Source organism: Protopterus annectens, chromosome 2.part1 (assembly GCF_019279795.1).
Source record: "Protopterus annectens isolate FY-2018-M chromosome 2.part1, PAN1.0, whole genome shotgun sequence".
NCBI lineage: Eukaryota > Metazoa > Chordata > Ceratodontiformes > Protopteridae > Protopterus > Protopterus annectens.
Genome location: NC_056729.1, coordinates 693,637,164 through 693,658,139, shown reverse-complemented (window position 1 = coordinate 693,658,139; position 20,976 = coordinate 693,637,164). Strand labels below are relative to the sequence as shown.

Here is a 20,976-nt window from a genome sequence, read left to right as displayed (position 1 = left end):
GTTAATGATTACTGAAAGCATGCAAACTGATTTCACATCAGGGCAGGGGGATTGGTAATACAGATGAGAAGGAAAACAGACAGCAATCAGTAAAAGTGGGAGCACAGACTGCAACATTCTCTTTAGCATGGGAAACCCTAATTTTAGAATACGTAATGCCTGTAGATGCAGCTGTCAGTTTGGAGTGACTGCTCCAATTTGGAGGTGTAGATTTCAATTTTTGAAAATGTATACAGTTTTGCGTGCTTGCTGTAAGTTAACACAGAATGGAGATTCTGAAAAATCAATTTATTACTTTTTTTTTTTTGAGTGTTTTCATTAAAACAAAAAGTCTTAAAAAATGTGGTATATATTCAAATGGAGAGGAGAAGCAGCAGCTTCAAAAGAAATCAGCCTGACAAACATTAGTGTGTATGTTTAAGTTAAATTTTAGAAATGCAGTGTCTGTACTGGAAAATTAATTCAAATGCCTGATGTAGGAATATATCTTCTAGCAGCAAAGGGGAGTGTGTACTACCTGTTCAGCCACTGACACCAACATAAACAAATTGGAATTTATATTTCTACATGACATATTCAATATGATACACATAAACAATAGTGAAGATAGAGGATGATGAAATATGGGGCTGAGGGGGTAAGCAGTAAGGACAGATAAGGATTTTGGATGCAAGTCCTTAAGGAGAACAACAACCACTAAAGAAAATACTACATTCATAAAGTAGCAGAAAGTATTTTAAGAATTACAGAAGCATGAGAGTGGAGATGAAATGTTGCCAACAGTCATGATCACAAGTATAGGTACAGAAAGCAGGCAAAAGGGGGGTGGGTTCTACTGGACAATGCTGACAAAAGAACCAAGGTATTGGAAAGCAAATGACTAGAAAGAGAAAAGTAACAGTATGGGATAAGGCCTAGCAGACATTTAGACTGCAGGTTAGAGCCGGTATACCTCATCAGGGATGGATATCAGAGTATAGGCAAGGAGAAACGGATAGGAATGTGCAAAGAGAAAGACAAGTTCTGGAAGAGTTTTTACTAATGACTTAAACTGAAGCTGCTGTTAATAAAGGGATAATTAGTACCGCATACAAAATACTGCACGGAAAATGACAGCATGGGTATTTTATACTGCAAGCAGAATTCAGAGAATTTTTCCTCAGGGAGACTGCAAGCTATCTGAGTTGTGATAAAGAAAGAAAGAGAGAGAGACAGAGACATTTAATTGGAATTTTTTTAAGACCGTAACAAGTTGAAAGATTTAAAAAATTCCCTACAGTGTACTCTGTCAAAAGTGTTGGGAGAAAATCGTTACAACTAAGAAAATTAGTCTTTTTGGGCTTGCACAAAGGATCTGAATTGCCTAGACATAGTAAGGCCTCACTAAATTTAAAGTTACTGGCTGTCAAAAAAGCAATTACTAGAAAATGAAAATCAAATCTAAACTCAGTGTAACTGAAGTACTGAATATTACAAAGAGGTAAAAGAATTGGAGGTGGAATCATTAGAAAAGGAAAGCAGCAAATTACATCGAAAGAAATTAAACTTGTGGGATCAATACATGTACAATAATGTTCGGGAAGAGGGGTTGGGTTTACAGGAATGCAGGAATTTAGCAAGTTATGTAATGGAGTGAATAATTGTTAAAAAAAAGGATACTGTATGAAAGTAATGAAAATGACATTACGTTTTTCTTTTCTACTAATGTATGCGTACTTATGCCATTGTGCAACTTGTAATTTAATTGAGACATTTAAAAAAGAGAGATGGAACATGGTAGTGACAGAATGAGAGAAACAGAATTGTGGGAAAAAAAAGAAGGAAAATTAATGACAATGATGTGCATAGTTTTGTAGAGTCATAAGTGTATACCAGACTAATGACCACAAGGGCCCTTATATGCTTAGCCATGCAACCCAAATATGACCCACAAATTAGATTTATATAGGGGTGTTTTTCTGACTGCCTCTGCTCATCAGAGACATAGGCACCAGACCAGGGGTGAATTTCGAATTACCCATCCACTGATCCAAGTTACACTTAAATAGGATTAGGGAACAACTCTGCTTAACATGGATGGGGGTCTACTCTAGAGAACTGGAATTCTCTGAGAAACATATCTGTCTCTCCAACATATCTTATTGATATTGCAAGCAAAACTGAGGTCTTTTGATCTAGTAGTTCTGATGCTGTTTTTTTGCGGATACCCAAACAGTTTATCAAAACAGGGTACAGAGATACCTTGGTATGTCAGGCAAAAATCACCTCTCAGAAGGGTGTGTGACAGAGAGAAAGAGACACAGCATTGAGACAATCAGTGTATGACACTGTGTTTACTCCTTTAATTCTTTTTGTAAAGAAGCTTTGTGGACATTCCAGCTGCTGCATGCGTTTGGTCAATTACATACCATAGGGGGCATTATACTCTATAATGGGCCTGATGAGGGCTAAGTACAGTGGTACTATGACCTCTCTATATCTAGATGCCATGCCCTTACTTATACGTTAAGCAACAGTGAAGAATTTTCTTACTACCTTTGGCACATGTTGGTTAAACGTCAGGTTACTGTTTATGAGTTTCCAGATCCCTGACTAGTGAATCAACTTTTAAAGTGTTTTTATTGATGACAGTTACCCAGGGAGTTCAAATTCCCAAAAGGTACTATAATGCATTTCTTGGAGTTGAATTTTAAGTTATGGCACCAAGCATTTGTGTTAGACCTTCTGAAGAGCGTTCTCATTTTGGTGGGGATTCAGTGACTGTTCCCAGTTTACAACCATTTGCGAACTTGGTCAGCCAGAGGCCTCTGACATTGGCTTTGACCTCTGAGAAACAAAAGTCAAAGAGGAGCAGGCCCAGTAGAGAATCCTGACCGACTCCACTGGTGACCGGCCTCTTTGTGGAGGTGGCCTTACCAATCCTAACCTCTTGGGCCCTATCTGTGAGCCAGCTACCTATCCAATGTGTCAGAAAGGGGTTTATGCCTAGTTCCACACGTTTGTTAACAATGCCAGAGTGGGGTACTGTATCAAATGCTTTAGTGAGATCTAGGTAGGCAGTATGCACCACTTTCTGCTCATCCATTGCCTTAGTGACTTTTCAAAAAGTTCACCAGGTTCAGTATGAATGACCTTCCTTTGACAAAGCCAAACTGGGATGGATTTCATGTCTGGAGGTCTCCTATGTCCTTGATGATAATTTCCATGAAAATTCTTTCCATGCCTTTACAAATAAGACTAGTCAGACTAATGGGTCTGTAGTTTTTAGGATCTTCTGAAAGCCCTCCCTTATGAAGGGGGATGGCCATCACAGTCCTCCATTCTAGTGGAACAAAGCTTGTTTTAAGACTATTGTCAATCATGTCTTCCCAGGCCGACAGGTACTGGTTCCCCTTAGAGTGTCACCAGAAACTAAGAAAATTGTTAAAGTCAATCATTTTTGTTTGTATTGAGAAATCATTCTGGGTGATGGTAGAATGCTGCTTAAGGCTAGTGACATACCTGCCTGGAACACATATTCGGTAAGCTTGATCATGTCTCTCTTCATATAGTTCAGAGAGGTACAGCTCATCTCATTCACGTCAACATGTACTATGACACAGCCATAGCAGTACTTGTTGAGGGATTTGAATATATGGGTGATGTGGTGAATTCTGGCACCTGACAAACAGCTTACTGTGACTTTCACCAGAAACTAAGAAAATTGTTAAAGTCAATCATTTTTGTTTGTATTGAGAAATCATTCTGGGTGATGGTAGAATTGGGTAGTGATGGTTGGGAGGGTGGCCTAATGGTTAAGGTGTTTGCCTTACAAACACAAGGTGCAGGGTTCGAGTCTCAGAAGGGATAATTGGCTAGGCTTAAAATGGCTCGCAAGAGCAGTTAGCTTAGTACTAATCTATGAACCTATAATCTATGAACCTAAATTCGGCCTGGTAAAAGGCACATCTGTGTGTCTCACAACTGAGACTTCTACGATTAATATACTGGGATTATGGTTAAGCCTTGTTGGCTGCGATACACAGGTGGGTGGACTATCTGTGGTGTGTGGTGTGGTAGGCTGTGGAGTTAGCATGTGTTTTTGTCTCGGAGGTCTCGTTTGTTTAGGTAAGTTTTTGTTAAGAATTTCCACATATGTGGGTGTGTGCTGTGCTGGTGTGGATGATGTTTGTTGTCTGATGTTTGTGCAGTCAACCTTCTCCATGTCAGGAAAACTGTCTTGTGAGGGAGAGAGTACAGACTCCAGGTTTTTAATGTAACTGCATCTCTCATAAAATGGTTGTCTGTGTACATGACAGTTGCTTCACTGTCTCAGGATGCCTATATCGACCAGATTGGTAGGAAAATGTCGTTCCATATTTGTCACAATCGGTGAGGGGGATAAGCTAAGGGGAGCGAAGGTGGAAAGATCTGAGATGGTTACTAGTAGCTTGTGTTTGTACAGAGGCTGTAAAAGAAGCTTCACTACCTCAGGATAGAGTGAATGCTAGTATGGGAAAATTTGAAGCTGGAATACCTTGCAATGGGTTAAATCAGTGCAAAGGCCCCAGACAAACACAGGGTTTAAATACCAGAAAAGATGGAAGAACTAGATGCTCAGATTACTACTAAATCCTGCTAGCCCCTGCACTTTTAACCTATCACTCATACTAGAGAAGGTCAGGTAGCCCTGTTATTCTTAGCAACAGAGAAGGTAGGCTCCTATCAGCACAAGATGGGTGCCAGGAATCTCAGTAAGCAAAACAACCAGGCTTGGATGCAGCAAACCTGTATCCAGACTATGCTAGTTGAACAGAACACAGATAACGCCCAGAAAATGCAAAGAAAAGCAAAGATAAAGCACTCACAAACAGGAGATACAACTCTCAGTATGAAAAAGAAGTTTACAGTTAAGTAATTCAGTAAAAGTGCAGTTACAGTAATGAAACACTACTTGCAATTGAAAATACAGTTTAAACAGTATAAAACAGTAGAAGAATGCAGTGTAAGAAATTAAAAAGTTATTAATTTGGTGAAAAAACAAAAATAATATGAAAATGTTACACGTAAAATATGAAGTAATGAAAAATGAAGACGGGTGGAAAGAAGTATTAAGAAGGGAAAGAATAGAAAAATAAAGTTAATTTAAGGACAGTAAAGTTTAATACCCTTTTGGAAACAAAAAGGAATGACATAATATGGTCATGGAGACTACCATTTGGTGTATCCATGGAAAGAAAGAAGTAAAGAATACTGTTAAAAATAGAAGGAAAAGGTTTAAGTTGTTTATGAGGCAGGAATTTTTCTGTGGAGAATTTTACAGGATAAATTACCAGTAAAAGGTTAAATGAAATATAAAGTAATAGAAGAAAATAAATGCAATGAATATGATAAAAGACAATGAAACAACTATTGTTTTTAGAATGTAAAAATAATTGTTTGGAGAAAGTTTAAAAATAAGTGTAATTAGGAAAGACTCAGAAATATAATTTTAAGTTATGCACTTACCATAACTTGGCATCTGTGTTGTCCATTCTCATTCTGATTCATGTAGGGGTTACAGATCCGATCCTCAGATCCAACTTGGCCACCTTCTACAGACTTCAGCGTCCAAGTTTGAGTTTCTCCATCTACCCACAATCCTCTGCACCAAATACAGCTTCCTCAGATCGCGTTTGCTGCCCATTAGAAATAAGGAAATTAAGGAAAAAGAGACAAACCCAGAGACTCCATCAGGAACAAATAGATCATCCAGAAAACAATTTTCCAGGTCGGGGGACGGATGGGAGGGAAGGTGATTCAGAACAAGAATGGACAACACAGATGCCAAGTTAGGGTAAGTATATAACTTAAAAATCTGATGTTGTCCTTCTCATTCTGATATACTGGTCAGAATCCCCAGCTACATTCTCTCTTGGGTGGCCTCAAGGAAGGATATGCCAGAGCACTGTCGAGCCAAAAGCTGCTCTACTTCTGGAGACAATGTCCAATTTGTAATAAACCATGAATGTATGGGATTTAGACCAGGTGGCTGCTGCACAGATATCATCAATTGAAAATCTGGATGTAAAGGCAGAAGATGTGGCTATAGATCTAATTGAATGGTCTTCAGGTGGAGTAGTTAACTTCAAATTGTTCTTATCATACATTAAGGAAATGCAATTAGTAATACACTTTGAAAGAGTTACTTTCCTTACGGCCCATCCTAGGTGATTAGGCAAAAAGGACACAAATAGCTGATCTGATTTCCTGAACTGTTTAGCCCTGTGAAGATAGGAACATAGTTGCCTGTGAAGGTCCAGTAAATGCAACATGTACTCCTCTTTATTGGAGTAGTTGGGGAAGTAAACTGGTAACTGTATGGTCTGATTAATGTTTGACTCAGATGTCACTTTAGGCATAAACGACAGGTTAAGTACAGAGGAAAACTCCATCTTTGTGGAAAATAATATAAGGTGGTTTAGAAGAAAGGGCCTGTAATTCAGAAATTATTTTTGCTGAGATGATGGCAACTAGAAAAATAGTTTTCCAAGACAAAAAAAATTTATGTCATAATCACTGGCTGGTTTGAAAGGTTTTTGAGTCACACCTTGGAGAATCAAGGGAAAATCCCAAGCGGGAGTGGGATCTTTGATAGGAGGCCTGAGAACGAAAACCCCTTTCATAAACACTTTACATAACCTCAAAGAAGCCACACATCCTGAAGATATGCCAGAGTGGAAACTGGATATAGCTGCCATTTAGGTTCATAGGTTGGTACTATTCTAGCGACCCTAGGGCCTATACAAGCCTAGCCATAACAATTCCCCGGATATTTCTTCCCACAGTATTTACTTCCCTGGACCCCTGCCTAGCAGGGCGATTGACGTGATCCCTGGGGTGAATTTCCTATCTCCCTATCCAATTGTCAAGGTTCCTTCTGAAGAGGGCCAAAGAGGCACTCTGGTTGACATGTATGGGCAGTCTATTCTAGAGTATGGGGAGTCTCTGTATCAGGAACCTATCCCTCCAGCACATTTTGTTCATTGTGATAACAAGGTTTAGATCCCTGGAGTGTGTGGCTCTGAGGGATTGGGATTTCTTTAAGTGAAGCATGTCCAACAGCTCAGGGTTTGACATGGCCTTGTATGTTAAGCAGAGATCGCCTCTGAGTAGACGTTATGCCACAGAGTATAGCTGGAGCTTTTTAGATGGTCAGCATAGGGTATCTGCTTTAGGCCTGTGATTCTTTTAGTGAGGTATTTCTGTGGCCTTTCCAGCTGTTGCAGATATCTAGTTAGGCACATACCAAATGGGGTGTTGTACTCTATAATGGGTCTAATGAGGGATGAGTATGGTGGGACAATGACCTCCTTTTTTCTGGATGAAAAGCCCTTAGTGATGAGGTGTGCCACATAGAAGGATTTCCAGACTGTTGTGGCAATGTGGTTATCGAAGGTGAGACCATTGTCCAACTGTGTCCCTAAGTCTCTCATCACACTTTCGGTGTTTAGTGTACTGCCACCTATAAGGTAATTCATGGGTACATGATTTTTCCCAAAGGGGATAACTATACATTTCTTAGCATTAAGCTTGAGCCCATGGCTCTGGCACCAAGCATCTGTTTCTGTAAGGCCCTTTTATAGAATATTCACATCATCTGGGGATTCAATAATGGCTCCTAGTTTGCAGTCACCTGCGAACTTTGTTAGCCAGATTCCCTGAGAAGTAGATGTGAAACAAGAGCAGTCCCAGGACTGAACTCTGAGGTACCCCACTTGTCTGGAGCTGGATTTGGAGCCAGCTACTTTTAAAGTCTGAGTTCTGTCAGTAAGCCAGCTGGCAACCCATCGAGTGACGTATAGATTTATGCCCAGCTTAGTAAGTTTATCTATGATTCCAGAGTGGGGGATGGTGTCAAAGGCCTTGGCAAGGTCCAGATAGTCTGTGTGGACTGCCTTACCCTCGTCCACAGCTCTGGAGACTGATTCAAAGAATTCAATCAGGTTCAGGAGACAAGATCGGCCCTTCACGAACCCAAACTGGGTGGGGTCCAGTGTTTGAAGGTTGCCAATGTCTTTGTTTATAAGTTCCATGATAATGCGTTCCATGCCCTTGCAGATCAGGCTCGTCAGACTGATGGGATGGTAGTTGCCGGGATCCAAGGTGGATCACCCTTGTGAAGTGGGATAACTATAGCTGTGCGCTACTCAGTGGGCATGAAGCCTGAGGTGAGGCTATGATTAAACATGACACTTGGGTTAGGTGCCAGTTAATTTTGTACTTCATGTAGTACCCAGCCCGGGATACCATCTGGTCCCATGGATGCTGTATTCTTAGCTTTGGAGAGTGCAGTTTCTACCTATGTGGCCATAATTACCAGAATTTGGCAAACTTCTGGTATTGAGATGGGCCCTTTAAGGTGTGAGAGGGAGGTGAAGTTGGCACTAAATCAATCTGCCAGGATATTGGCAATATCCTTGGGATCAGTATATTTAATGCCATTCTGTTGTAGCTCAGAGCAGATCTGAGCATTGCCATTTAGATTCTTGACATAACTATAGAATGTCTTGTGGCTGTCTTTGTAATCTTTGGCAATTTTATTTTCGTAACTAGCTTTGGAGGATTTTATGAGGGATCTCAGCTTTTTACAGAGGCTGTTACAGATCCCCCACTGTAAGATGGTAAGGGAGGTTTTTTTTGCATCCTGGGGTTTTCCTCTTTTCTGCAACAGTTTCCTCTTTCTGTTGTATAGTTTGTTTATGGCAGGGAACCACCAGATTGACTTCCTTTTTTTGGAGGAGAGCGTCTTGGTTCTATTTGGGATGGCATGATTCATGCATGAGTGGATGTACTCATACAGTGCCTTAGTGTAGGATTCAGCAGTCGAACTTTCAGCTCCCATCTGTATGGGTGTCATGACGTTTGTAATTTCTGACTTGAGTAGCATGAAGTTGGCTTTGGAGAAGTTTTTTTTACAGAGGTTTCCTTACTGGGGGGTGGGAGTGAATGTGGATGTCAAGGCTGATTAGCTTATGGCCAGACCTGACCAATGAGGGTGTGACCACTGGTGTGGAGCATCTATCTCCCATGTTGGTAATGACCAGGTCTAGGATATTGGAGCCCCTGGTGAAACAATGGATTACTTGATCCAGGTTATTGGAATTTATGAATTCCAAGAACCATTGGGAAAAGGTGTTGGTACCAGAGTAGTTTTCCCAGTTACAATCGGAGGAAGGCTAAAAAGCTGAAAGCGCTTATCGAACTGGATTACAAGTTTTTTATTTAACTTTGGTAACAAATAGTTTTAACAGTTTTTGCTGCCATGGTGGTTTACCGAAGACTTTGCTTTTTGTTGTTTTTTATTCTTCATTCGGGACCTTCAGCAGTGTATAGGTATATCTTTATTTCAGTTAATGGCAGGGTAGTTGAAATCACCCAGTATTAGGGTGTTTGGTTGTATCTTACTATTTTCCAGTATGTTTAGAAAGGTGCGGTGAGAATCTTGGGGCATGGTGGGGGATCTGTAGCAAGCTACAATTTGGATTGCAGTCGTACCTAGTGTTAGTTGCACCAGGAAAATTTCAGATGCACTGTGTTGGGCAACAAGCCTGGAGGTGTGAATATCCTTGGTGAATATGGACACTCATCCACCTTTAGTGTTTTGGCCTTGGTTTGGTGGCAGAAAAGTGTGGTAAGAGTTGTAGCCTGGTATTGCAGGAGTGCTCTCTGGAGCCCTGAACCAGGTCTCAGTTACTGCACAGATATCGATGTTCTCCATTTTTAGGAGTGCCTCGAGAGAGTGCATTTTGAGGTTTACACTTCTAGCATTGAGTAGCATTACCTTCAGATTTTGCATGCTTGTATCGGTTACGGTGGTGGTTTTGTCCTTTGAACCTTGCCTAAAAAAGGCACTATAGGGGTGGCAAGAGCTTTAGCCAGTAACCTGAATCTCAGGGGCGAAAGGTGCAGACCATCTCTGGCAAAGAGTTGTGGTTTGTCGATCATGTCATCCCAGGCAGACAGATATTGGAGCCCCTTTGAATGACACCAGAAGCTTAGCCAATTGTTGAAGTCAATCATTTTCTCCTTATACTGTAGTATCATTCTGGGAGAAGGCAGGATGCTACTCGGGGCTAGGGTCATATCTGCCTGGGCCACATGATCCGAGAGCTCCTCCATGTCTCTTTTTGTGTAGTCCAGGGAGGTATGTCTCAAGTCATTCACTGAAACATGGACAATGACAGAGTCGTATTTGTACAGGCTCTATGGCTCTCATGGCCAGTAGAGCATCCACTTGATTTAAGGCCTCTGCCCATTGATGTTTTGGCAGATCTGGCCAACCGATAACCCTTGGCAGAGTATGAAAATGGAACTTGTAGCCTCTTAAAATCACGTCCAATACCCATTTGTCCTGGGTAATATGAGTCCAATTTCTGTAAAAAGAGAAAGCTTTCCTCCGAGAGGGGCATCCAGGTAAGGGGGTCCTGAAGCCCAACCGAGAGAGTCATTGAGTCTGCTTCCTTTGAGATTGGGATCTGTCTTCTCCCCTTCTAGGTGAAGAAGCAGTCCATTGTCTGGATCTGTAAGAGGCCTGAGCTTGACCACGACCTCTGGAGCGTCTATATCTTCCCCTTTGAGGCCTGTCAGACGTGGGAAAAGACCAATTTTTGGAGGGCCAATTCCTGGAAAATCTAGGAGGCTGAACTTGTAAGAAATCTTTCACAGTCTGCGTAGATTTTGCCTTTTCTTCAATCTTTTTAATAACCTCTTCAGCCTTGGATCCAAATAAAACATCATGCTGAACAGGGGCATCTAAACGTTTAGCCTTAACCTGCTCCGGCAAACTTTGTTCACGAAGCCAGGTATGTCTCCTAATAACAGTACCAGAGGCTGCGGCCCTGCAAGAAGCTTCCAAAGCATCAAAACCACAATGCAAACTATGCTTGTTCACTTGTTCAGTTGCATGCAATACATCCTGCAATTCCTTATCCTCTGCACATGCTGGAAAGGTAGCAAGCTTTTGCTTCAAAACAGACAAAAGAAATTGCTGATACTTAAACATATGAAACTGGCAATTTAAAGCCCTAATAGCAAGGGTAGCAGAAGTATACACCTTTTTACCCCACCTGTCTAAGGCACGAGAATCCTTCTCGGAGGGAATAGGATTTTTGGAAGAAGCAACCTTAGCTGCCTTAGAACCCTGAGAAATAGTTTCAGGATCCGCAGAAGGGTTCTTGAATAAGAACAAATGAGAATCAGGATGATTGAGGAATGAGGAATAGCTAAAGGCCTGTGTTGAGGAAGAAGAAGGAATTCCCTAAGCCTCTTCTTGGAAGCAGAATAATCCTGACCTTCGCAATGAAAATGTTTCCTCATCTCATGTAAGGTCTCCCCAAAAGAGAAATCCTCAGGCGGAGAAGCAGAGGGCAGGGAATCCTCTGCATCCGAATCCTCATAAGGAAGAAAGGAATATTCCTCATCAGAGGAAGAAACAGAAGATACAGAAGCCTGGTCAGAGGAATCCAAAGGAACATCCTGTCGAGGCCTTTTCTCTGGAGGGGGGTGAGAACCCCTAATCATTGTAAGCAAATCTTCAGCCATCCTTAGCAATTGCTTCTGTGTCTTGGGAGTAGCTTCAGAAGTAGCTGGAGCAGAAACTTTAGGTTTAACTGGAGTCTTGGACTTTGCCTTTGTCTTTGAAATGGTGATGTGAGTAGGCCTGAATACCCCCTCAGAAGCCGGTACCTGCACAGCGGTTCCGGACCCATCTAAGGGAGCGATGTCTGAAGGTCCTGCAGCAGATAAAACTATAGGCCTTGATGGCTCCCCATGGGAGTCCGTATCGGCCATCGGTTCAGAAGTGGCGGACGACAGGGGCTGCAAAAGCGCCTCACTGACAACAACCGAACTGGACGCTGGCTCCAGCTGCGACGAATCCTGTTTGGACCTCGGAGGCCTGTCCTTGTCTTTGCGCTTCTTTTGAATTCCAGTAGAATCCGACGACATTCTATAATTGAAGCGTCTGCCAAAGTAATTTAAAGCCCAGTCGTACCGACACTTAATAGTGCGAGAATTGAACCTGGCACAGAACCGACAACAAGAAACGTCGTGGTCAGGGCCTAAGCAAGGTAGACAGTAAGAGTGGAAATCTTTATGAGGTATCTGTTTTCCACATGCTATACAATTATTAACTTTTTCTGACATCGGAGGAACAAGAAAAAGATTCCCCAACGGGGTACTTAGCTTTGAGAAGAGAAGTAAGAACTTCGGACCGACAGCAATCAAAAACGTAGATCGAAAATCGCCAACCAAACGACTTGCGAGCTGCTTTCCACCGCACGGCAAGAAAGACTGGAGAAGATGGCGTCGGCTGAGGGCTATGTACCAGGGCGTACTGACGTCAGGGTACTAGCTTGTGCAGCCGACGCCGGACCCAGACTTTGTGATTCTGGCCGACCTCGGGCTGCCTGCCGGCAGGATCACCCTACAGTTATGACTGCAACAGTGAAACACGAAGAACATCAATCTGCAGGCAGTGAAGAGATCTTGTCAGGTCATTTAGGCATGGGTTCTATAGTGTCCGGCTTCTTCCAGGCCCAGTGGACCACCAGATTTATGAGAGGATCTGACAGAGGGGTCATGGAAGATGTAGACGGGCCTATCCGGAAGGCTTTCAGAAATACAGACTCCTCAGAAGTAGGATCTTGAGGTGACCAACCACTTTTTTGTTTCCAAATTTCCAAAATGTCTGGAAAGGAGACGTCTTCTGGGTGGTGATTTTAAGTATCCTTCTCCCTCATCGAAGTCCTTATCTTCGGTAAGAGACTCCATGGGGGAGTCTAAGTGCCTCCTTTTACACATCCTCTTCCGAAGCACCTCCTCTGTGGGATACTCAGGGGAGGTATCGGAAGAGGTGGAGGCCATCTCAGGTGGAAGATCCTAGAAACTCCTAGAGATGGCTGACCCTGGACAGGAATGGCAGGCCCAGTTCCCAGATCCAATGAGGAGAGACAGAGCTGAATGGCAGCCAAAGAGATCGGGTCTCTCTCTGCAGAGAAACCCTTTTCTGTGACCTGGAAAGCCAAGGGACCAGAAGAACCTCTGCCCAACTCCATTATGGATGAAGCCCTCAAAGAAGAAATGAAAGAGGCCTTGGATCTATGGCTCCCAGACAGAACCAGAGCCATGCTGTTCAGAACCACAGGGCATCAAGCAAAAGAGAAGGCTCCGACAAAATCAGAACTGAACCTCTATCCTCGGATCCAACCTCGACATCACGGATCCAAGACCAACTCTGATCCTAAGATCTTGGAGCAAAGGTGGTCAAGGCAACTGTCAGAGTGGAGGAAGTGGAAGTCCTCAAACCTGATAGAAAGTCTCTGAAATGGCCAAGGTCCTGGGGCTCTGAAAGCAAGGGTCGAATTGGAGAATTAGAGTCTACATTGGCTGGAACGCTCATGGATCCAATAAGAGATGGAGCCGACAAGACCCCCATCTGGATCTGAGCCCTGATAATTTTCCTTACCATCCTGTCCACTTCATACTCAGAAAGGCTTCTGGAGGAACTGAACAAAGCTACAGATGGAGGATGAGACTGGTGTGGAGTTTGCAAAATTTCTGTTGACACAGTAGGGGAAACTGACCAGATGGGCGTTTCCGGTAACCGGATCCCAGTTTTTGGAGCCGAAGTCCTAGGCTCTGATACCAAAGAAGAGGGAAACAGAGAATAGATCTTCTCATCTGACCTCCTCGGATGTGAGGGATGAGTAGGATCCAGCCCTGGGGTACAAGTATATCCAAATGACGTCAAATTTGGCATAACAGTTAAAGTCTTCAGCAAAGGCAGAGACGGATCCAAGAGGGCATTTGGATCCATTGCAGCCAAGCCTGGCCTCGTGGCAAAAGAATCTGCAGATTTTAGAAGTTTAGATAGAAGTTCTGATGAGGTCCTGGAGTGCTTATGATGGCGCTTCTTCGAGTCGGCACAAAACCCTGTGAAGCCTGTTCAAGGGTTGTAAGCCCCTGGAGAAGAGAGAGTGGATGGAGGTAGAATCCCTTTCAGTATTAATTAGTTATGCCTACTGGTGATCACTCTGGGGTTGAACCCCTCACAGATGGCACAGTGAGACAGCAAATGTGCCGCACCTAAACAATAAACACACTTTTCATGCACATCAGGATGTGGAATTTTATGTCTGCATTTTGAACATCTTTTAAACCCTGAAGGCTTATCCATAACAACAAGAAACAGAATTTTTTTTTTTTAACTATTAACCAAACAACTATAACAACTACAACAACAACAATTATAGAACTAGAAAAAACATGGTTCAAACTCCTAACCACTAACAAACAATTTAAACTAAGTAGGAGAAGGGGAAGGCACTTGGACTGCCCTAATGCCAAAAAAAACTTAGTGGACAGGAGGAAAGGAGAGAAAAAGTATTAGCAATAACAGAAAAAAATAGCACTTAGCTGAAGTAGAACTCTAAATAGGTGCTTGGGCATTGGGGAGCGCATCCGATGCAAATGAGATTTGAGGTAGCTGTGCTTAGTGCAGAGGATTATGGGGTAGAGGGAGCAGCCTGGAAGTTAAAGTCTATAGACGGTGGCCAAGTCGGATCCAAGGATTGGATCCATAACCCACACGTGAATCATTATGAGAAGGACAACAACAGATCCATGGATCTAACATTGTATGAAGAATATAAGAAAGGAAAGAAATGTCAAAATAAGTGGAACAAATTATTAGTTGTAGAAATATGGGCACTGTAGAACAGAAAAATTGATGTTTTACTGTATAATAAAAATAGAAAAGATGATGATGAGCAGGGCTAACCACCCAGCAGTGTGAACACTGGCTCTTGATATGTCACCCTGATCCAATGTACAAAATATGAAAACAGAAGTTGATTGAAATAAAAAAGATGGTTATGGAAAAAAAAAGGAAAGGAAGAAAGGTAAAAGAAATAAAAGAATATTGCTAATGTGATGACAATGGGATGCTGACAACATGAAAGTGTAAATATTATTAATGTGAAACTGAAAGATTGTGAATATGAACGTGTAAAAGTGTAAATAATGCTAAATATGTACAGTATTAAGATATAAGCAAATAAAGCAACTCAGACTCTAAGTACTTCTACATTTCTCAAGGACTTCCAGTGGATATTTAACACCCACATGAGATGCCACGAATTCAGGCAGATGGGACCTTGATTTTAATGCATCATCTTAAGGATGTCAGACCGCGTACGGCATTCCCCCCTACCTCCTGACCCCCAAACGGCACAGAAATGTTAGTACTGGAAAATTAATCCAAGCAACTATGCAAAAACAGAATACATAGTCTTCTGATTCAAATGCTAGTAAGGTTTACCTAGTAAGTCACATATATTTCAAGTTTATTTCAGTTTTAACTTTATAAACTGGCACTGAGCAAGATATATAATGAAAACCAAATACGGAAACAGAAAAATCAGATGTTATTGTACATTGCAGCCTGCTAAAATGATAAGCTGCATTGTCCATCCATCCATCCACCCTCAACCCCTTTTTCCAATTTTGCACACGGGGTTGTGGTGTCACTTCAACAGTGACAGTCATCTCAAGTCAAGGTATACACCACTGGGTGGCTAGTCCTGACGCAGTAGTTCATCCTTATCACTCACTTGCATACACATTCGCATCTACGGCCAATTCAGATTGTCCAATCCACCTACTGCATGTCTTTGGAATGTGGGAGGAAACCAGAGCACCCGGAGGAAACCCATTGTCCATCAGCACAAAATGTCTTACAGCTTTCAGCACTGTCAGGATTCTCCAGCACTGTTTGGTTGTGGCAGCAGAGGTCTCAAGAATAACAGAGCTCTGACTTACAAAGTTCATTATAACAAGTTTATTTTATTACGGCTCATATCTTGTGTGGGGAAAAAAGGTTTATCTTTCTGATTTTTACACCTATTTCACTGCATAATCAGTGTGATGCACACATTGCATGCACATTATATTATAAATTAGTATGCATAAGCATTTACACATTATATTACATAAACGTTTAAAATTGAAATATAAAATTTATAGAGTCTCCAAGGAAAATGTTTTAACAATCTTAACATTTTCAAAAGACCAGCATAACCTTTAGTACGAAATACAAACACCAAAGGTGCATATGGTTTACTATTAAAATATCTCAAATACTTTATTTTTCTGGTCATAACAGCGAATATAATGCTCAAATCAGAAATAACTTGTGCTCATCACATCGAACCATATCCACGACAACTGCAGATTCAGTGTTAATGTCGAAAACGTTACATAAAATGTGAAAGTGTTCCACCGTCCACATGTCAATCTATTTTTTTTTAATTTTTTCTAAAACATGATGTCCGCATAGGAGCTCAAGTAAGTATAGCTCTTACACATCACGTCTTTGCAGGGGGCAAGCCCCCTGCACCACCCTGTGGGGGGTTGTGCCCCCACCTCCCCTGCTAACTGCATATTCCAACTCAGAGATCACTCTGCAGTGAGGAAAGGTGAATGTCCCAATCCTCACTGTACCCCAATCTCTAGCCCTTAGATTGACTTCATATCAGCGAATGTACAGTGGCATTCGCTGATATTAACTACAGATGTTCGGAAACATGGCAATCGGCCATCGCCATCCAATATCCTGTCTACAGAGCATATGCATTCGGGATTTGATACTAAACCAGTGCATATATTAAACAATACAGTGTATTAGGAATAAGTGCTTAAGAGTACTGAGCCCCAACAACAACTATAACAGAACAATATTGCCTTAATATAATTTAACAATTTAGTAGAGGTTTTTTGTTTCTTTTATTTCAGAGCCTGTGGTCACTACATCTGATTTCAATATTGCAGGAGCTCTGCCACAAGCCCTTACACCTACAAGCTTACTGAGAATTTTTTCATTGTTTAATGTAAGCATATTTATCATGAAGAACCTTGCCGTGTATTAACTTTAATCAGTTAAATAGATGCCTGCTCTGTGACTGAAAATCTCTGTAAAATAGTCCTTGCACTCTAAAGATATCTTAGCAAGCTGGCCACTGTCTCCTTTTGCTTGACCAGTAGACTATACTGCATACGCCAGTTATTTAGTCTCAGGAAATTCTACTCATATCTCTTTGTTAGTTGCTTTGTTCTGGCTATAAATCTGATTGTTCTCACTAATAAATTGACCCGGGGTTGGAAGCCCGCTATTGTCAGCTTCGATTCACTCCCCAATCCCCAATTCCTACCCACCTCCTCATACTGTATATCATACTTTTTACACACATATTTCACTTGTTACTCTTACTCCAAAACCATCCCCAACTGACCTTAATACTAATATACATACATACATTTCTTTTTCTTGATTCCTACTCTCCTATCTCTATTAATTTTAGCCCCATTCGCAACTATCTTTCTCCCTCCCATACTGCTTTGCACTATATCTGTTTATAATCGCAACCCTCCCAAATACTACATATCTATTCTACATTGCATCTTTTTCTTTTCCCTAATAAAATCTAATTTCTTCTTATTTTGACTATATCTTTATACTCTGGCCTTTAATACCCCTAAATTCCTTACATTCCAGAGGAAACTTCACCCCCCCCCTCATCCCCTAAAGGGCCCATCTCAATACTGAAAGATTGCAAATTCCAGTAATAATGGCCACACAGGTAAGAAAATGCATTCTCCAAAGCTAAGAATACAGCATCCATGGGACAAGACGACATCCCAGGATGTGTACTACATGAACTACAAAATGAACTGGCACCTCACCTAAGTGTCATGTTTAATCATAGCCTCACCTCAGGCTTCGTGCCCACTGAGTGGCACACAGCTACAGTTATCCCACTCCACAAGGGGGGATCCACCTTGGATCCTGGGAACTACCGCCCCGTCAGTCTGACGAGCCTGATCTGCAAGGCCATGGAACTTATTATCATGGAACTTATAAACAAAGACATTGGCAACCTTCAAACACTGGACCTCACACAGTATGGGTTTGTGAAGGGACGATCTTGTCTCCTGAACCTGATTGACTTCTTCGAAGCAGTCTCCAGAGCCATGGACAAGAGTAAGGTAGTCCACACAGCCTATCTGGGCCTCGCCAAGGCCTTCGACACCATCCCCCACTCTGGAATCATAGATAAACTTACGAAGCTGGGCATTAATCCCTACGTCACTCGATGGGTTGCCAACTGGCTTACTGACAGAACCTACACCGTAAAAGTAGCCGACTCCAAATCCAGCTCCAGACAAGTGGAGTACCTCAGGGTTCAGTCCTGGGAACGCTCTTGTTTGGCATCTACTTCTCTTAAGTACAGGCCAACACTAAGGGACTCTGGCTAACAAAGTTCTCAGATGACTGCAAACTGGGAGCCATTACTGAATCCCCAAATGATGTGGATATTCTACAAAAGGGCCTTACAGAAACAGGTGCTTGGTGCCAGAGCTAGCGACTCAAGCTCAATGCCAAGAAATGTATAGTCATCCCCTTTGGGAAAAAACAAGTACCTGTGAATTACCACATAGGTGGCAGTACACTAAACACCGAAAGTGTGATAACAGACTTAGGGGCACAGGTGGACAGTGGTCTCACTTTCGATAACCACATCGTCACAACAGTCAGGAAATCCTTCTATGTGGCACACTTCATCACTAAGGGCTTTTCATCCAGAAAAAAGGAGGTCATTGTCCCACTGTACTCATCCTTCATTAGACCCATTATAGAATACAATGCCCCGTTTGGTATATACCTCTCAAGACATCTGCAACTGGAAAGGATGCAGAAATACCTCATTAAAAGAATCACAGGCCTAAAGCAGATGCCCTATGCTGACCATCTAAAAAAACTCCACCTATACTCTGTCGCATATCGTCTACTCAGAGGCAATCTCTGCTTAACAGAAGTCTAAATCTCAAAATGCACGCACTCGAGGCCCTTCTCAGTATGGAGAACATCGATGTCTGTGCTGTAACTGAAACCTGGTTCAAGGCTCCTGAGAGCACCCCGGCACTATTAGGTTTTACCTCATATCATGCGTTCCGGCCCCAAAACCCGGACCACACCACAAAAGGAGGGGGTGTATCCATATTTATAAAGGATACTCACACCTCCAGGTTGGTGGCAACGCACGAAGCTTCGGAAACCATCCAGGTGCAACTAACCATAGGCAAAACTGCTCTACAAATTGTAGCATGCTACAGGCCACCCTCTCAAACTCAGGAACCCCACACAGCCTTCCTGAAGACACTGGAGGGTATAAATGTATCTCCAAACACCATCATATTGGGTGACTTCAACTACCGAATATAGACTGGGAACATTACTCAAGCCCTAACTTTCTAGCCCAACGGTTCCTGGAGTTCATAAATTCAAATGCCATGGAACAGCTAGTCACTGTTCCCACGAGAGGAGAAAATATACTAGATCTCATTGTCACAAACATGGGGACAAAATGCTCCACACCGGAAGTATATCCCTCATTGGTGAGATCTGATCATAAACTAATCTCACTGGAAATCCACATCCCGCCCCACCCCAAGCAAAAGACCATAGTGAAGAACTTCTCTAAAGCAAACTTCACACTACTCAAGACTGGTGTGGTATCCTTCAAGGCCCCTGAGCCAGAGGAAACCACAACCCAAGCTGCGGAAGCCCTTACAAATGCCTTCTATGAACACCTCCAGGACTGCATGGATCAGGCAATCCCAAATAAAACCAAGACTCTTTCCACAAAGGGCAAACGTCCAGTCTGGTGGACCCCAGCCATTAACAAACTTTACAATAAGAGGAGAAAGCTATTACATGATAGAACAAAATCCATAAAAGGGAAGTCACCCCTGATCATTATTAGTAAAAAATACGAGCACTCATAAAATCAACTAAGGCCAATTTTGAGAGAAAAATTGCCATGGATTCAAAGGACAATCATAAGGCCTTTTTCAGCTATGTTAGGAACCTGGGTGGAAACTCCCAGATATGCTCAGAATTAGTCCAAAATGATACAAAAATCACTGAACCCACAGACATTGCCAACATACTGGCAGACAGGTTCAGTGCAAACTTCACCCCTCTCCCCTAAAGGAGAGATAACTATCCCAGCCGAGTGTAGCCTCCCGGACATCTCAAATGCGCAGGTGAAAGCTGCTCTCTCTAAAGCTAAAACACAGCATCAATGGGACCGGATGGTGTCCCCGGCTGTGTGCTACACGAGCTAAATGAGGAATTAAACCCGCACATAAGTCAGCTGTTTAATCTTAGCCTTACCACAGGATACGTGCCCAAGGAGTGGCGACGGCAACTGTGGTCCCACTCCACAAAGGCGGTGCCTCACGGACCCTGGTAATTACCCCCATAAGCTTAACAAGTCTAGTCTGCAAAGCTATGGAGAGGATCATAATGGAGCTCATAAACAAAGATATAGGGACTTGCAGACATTGGACCCGACCCAGTTTGGCTTTGTCAAGGGAAGATCATGCCTTTTGAACTTGGTTGACTTCTTCGAAACAGTCACCAAGGCCATTGATGAGGAAAGGCAGTCCATACAGCCTACCTTGACCTTGCAAAGGCTTGACACAATACCCCACTCGGGTATTGTAGAAAAACTTACCAGCCTAAATGTAAACCCATATGTCACAAGATGGGTTGCAAACTGGCTTAAGGACAGAACCCACAGGGTTAGAGTTGCTGGCGCTGTGTCAGACTCCAAGCCGGTCACAAGTGGTGTCCCACAGGGCTCGGTCCTTGGCCCCTATTGTTTGGCATCTACTTCTCAGAAGTACAGGCCAACATGGGAGGACTTTGGCTGACAAAGTTTGCAGGCGACTGCAAACTGGGCCATAGTGGAAAGTGCATCGGACACGGATATCCTTCAGAAGGGACTCACGGAAACAGATAGCTGGTGCCAGAGCCATGGCCTGAAGTTAAACGCCAAAAATGTATAGTCATACCCTTCGGGTAAAACAAGGTAACCCCAAGCTACCATATAG

General features: G+C 42.5%; 1 protein-coding gene across 1 annotated transcript in view; it reads right to left on the bottom strand.

Annotated features, from left to right (window-relative positions):
- LOC122794902 overlaps window positions 1–20,976 on the bottom strand; it is a 2,498,277-nt gene that overhangs the window by 2,287,714 nt on the left and 189,587 nt on the right. The window lies entirely within an intron of this gene.